Source organism: Eschscholzia californica, unplaced genomic scaffold (genome assembly GCF_041429995.1).
Source record: "Eschscholzia californica isolate CP2 unplaced genomic scaffold, dmEscCali1.0.p SCAF_1, whole genome shotgun sequence".
Lineage (NCBI taxonomy): Eukaryota > Viridiplantae > Streptophyta > Magnoliopsida > Ranunculales > Papaveraceae > Eschscholzia > Eschscholzia californica.
In genome coordinates, this window is record NW_028238198.1 from 65,476,372 (window position 1) to 65,479,010 (window position 2,639).

The 2,639-nt window shown below is 34.1% G+C and overlaps 1 long non-coding RNA gene across 1 annotated transcript; it reads right to left on the reverse strand.

The window, feature by feature from the left end:
• Window positions 1–685: 685 nt before the first annotated feature.
• On the reverse strand, window positions 686–2,358 carry LOC147568324 (uncharacterized). Its single transcript, XR_015238193.1, has 4 exons — window positions 1,982–2,358; window positions 1,801–1,863; window positions 1,203–1,364; window positions 686–942 (listed from the first exon to the last, which is right to left on the reverse strand). It is a non-coding gene; the product is annotated as an uncharacterized LOC147568324 (long non-coding RNA).
• Window positions 2,359–2,639: the final 281 nt, after the last annotated feature.

Genomic DNA, 2,639 nt, shown 5'->3' on the forward strand with positions numbered 1-2,639 from the left:
GCATTTTATCTTAATTGAATTCGTTTTCGATTAAATTGCAGGATTATAACGAGGGATCCGAAAGTCATAATATAGGTCGGGTGTATGTGAAATATCACTTAGTTGTAGTGCTGTGATGTTCTTGTTCTAGGAAGTTTTTGTTTTGAATGAATCTGTTTTAATACTATATGTAACAAGAAAATGTACTCGAATTTTAGGTTTGTAACTAGATAAGGAGTCCTCTCCTGCAATCTTGATAATTGAAGTATACAAGTTTTATGTACAAATATTGCAAGCAAGAAGATCACCATTGATTCCCAGCCTGGTAGCGGTGAAGAAGGCAGCCATCCTAGCTTGAGGGTCTGCACTATAAGTGGAGTTAGTCCTACTACAACTGCTGCTACTGATAATTTAATAGAGGCATTTTCGAAGGAGGGAAATCGGAAAGCTTCGGCTATAGTGTAGACTGAAGAGGCTAGTTTCTTGTTTTGTTCAATGAATCAATTGAAAGTTGTTACATTTGAAAGAAGCTTTGTAGTTGATCATTTTGTAATTAAAAGTTGTTACATTTGAAGGAACACTATGAACTTAACTTCGATGAACGATCATGTTTTTCTTAAAAGAGTTCGTAGACTGAACCAGAAATGGATTATCCATGATCTTGTTAGGAAATAAAGACTACAAGCAAGAAATAAGAGAATTCATGTAGCTCAAGATAACTTTTACATGGTTATGTTTTGAATGTTTAATCATATAAATGACCATCTTAAGTTTAGAAGTTACATAATTTGATATAATAACTAAAATACATTTGTGACAAAATAAAATACATCTTTTACTAAATTCGAAATGCTTAACCTGCAAGGACAACAACAACAAAAAAAACTAATACATGACTACTCCACTGAAACGTCTCTGTCAATTGAAAACTTGCAGTTGTAGCATCACGAAGTCCATGCCAGACTGCATAAGAATGAATAAGAAAAAGTAAGCGAACAAACAAAAATAATATCTTGAATTGGTATAGCAGTATTGACTACCACTACCAAACCGCCACGGCTACGAAAACCACCAGCATCACGGAAAGTATATATGATAAATAAACATCATAATATCCTACAAATGTATATGGTTCAAGGCTTCAAGTGAAACAAAGAAAGTAAATAATAGTTAAATCAGTTTCATAGGCAGAAAACACATTTGACACAGTAGAAGGACCAGACTGAGTTCAATTTTCTCCCATTAACACAGTAAAAGGATAAGTTATGAACACGGTATCGGAATCCGAAAGATGTAAAGATTAGTCTTGATTTTGGACCGGCTGATATAGATGTCCAGTTGGAGTTGACATTCCAACTGCTGCTCCCGGAATAAGAGTCCAGTACCTAACAATACAAAAGAACAAGACATCAAATAGAAGAAGATTATGATTCTGCACAATCTAGGATAATTGTTCTTTTGTCTAAGTTGGGGTTCATCGTACGAGATGACTAAAAATACAATGTCCAAACATTCATTTTATTTGAACAGACATTACAATGAAAAGAAATCATGTAGAATACTAAAGAGAACTGAACATTACTGTATAGTCATTTAAGTAAGTTTCTTATGTTCAAGGTATAAGCTATTTATGGTTTTCACCGATTTCGACTAACTTCATGCGATCAACAAGTTCATATTATCTTCATATCTGACATAAATCTTTCAGTATATACAAAACTTTCAACATCAACCGCCATCAAAGTAATAAAAGGAGAAGATCAAAAATGTGTATTTCAGTATATACAAAACTTTTAACATGTTAATAAAAGGAATACGTACCTTTATACTAAAAAAATCCCCAAATGTCTTGACGAATTTTCTTCAAGAATCGAGCAAATCAAACTAAGAAGAAGAACGAACTGGTATTTCAATGAGAACTACTACCTAATAAAACCCTAGAATTTTACTAGGTTTTAGTTATGTTAATCAATTTTGAGTGAAGATAGATGTTTAAACTTACCTGATGATGCCTAGCTGAAACCGTCAAGAGTGAAGAGGGGAATGGAATCGGGTGCTTTTGAGTTTCCTGGGGTTGGAATCGAGTGAAGAAGAGGACGGAATCGAGAGCTTTTGAACTAAAAACTCAAATCGTTTTAGAGAACCGAGAATGAAAATCTGATTTTGCCCTAGCTGTTGGAGGAAGAGGGGAAAGAATCCCGTGTTTTGATTTTGATGGAGAATGGCCTCAACTCAAAAGGCTTAAAACTTGAGGGACCAATTTGTAAAATTCAGAAAACTACCCACTCCCTCATAACTCGTCATGATGCTATGCCCGGTTGGACTGCCAACTCGGCCGGCCGAGATTCGGCCGGGATTCCGGCCGGGCATAGCATCATTTTTGTAAATTTTATAGGGATTCAACAAATTTATTTACTACCATTTAATCTATTGTAATAAGTTAATATTGAGTTCCTGATTGATGATATCAATTTTATTATGTTTTTTTCTTAAATGTGAATATGTGATGATAGACCATCGTAGGCACAATTTTATAATTATTATTTTCGTACCGCTTTGTAATTTTATTATGTTGCGTCCCGTCACTTCTTTATTTTAATGGTTGGGCACCTACTCATGAACATAGAGGTCCCAAGTTTTATAATATAAAAAAGAAAATC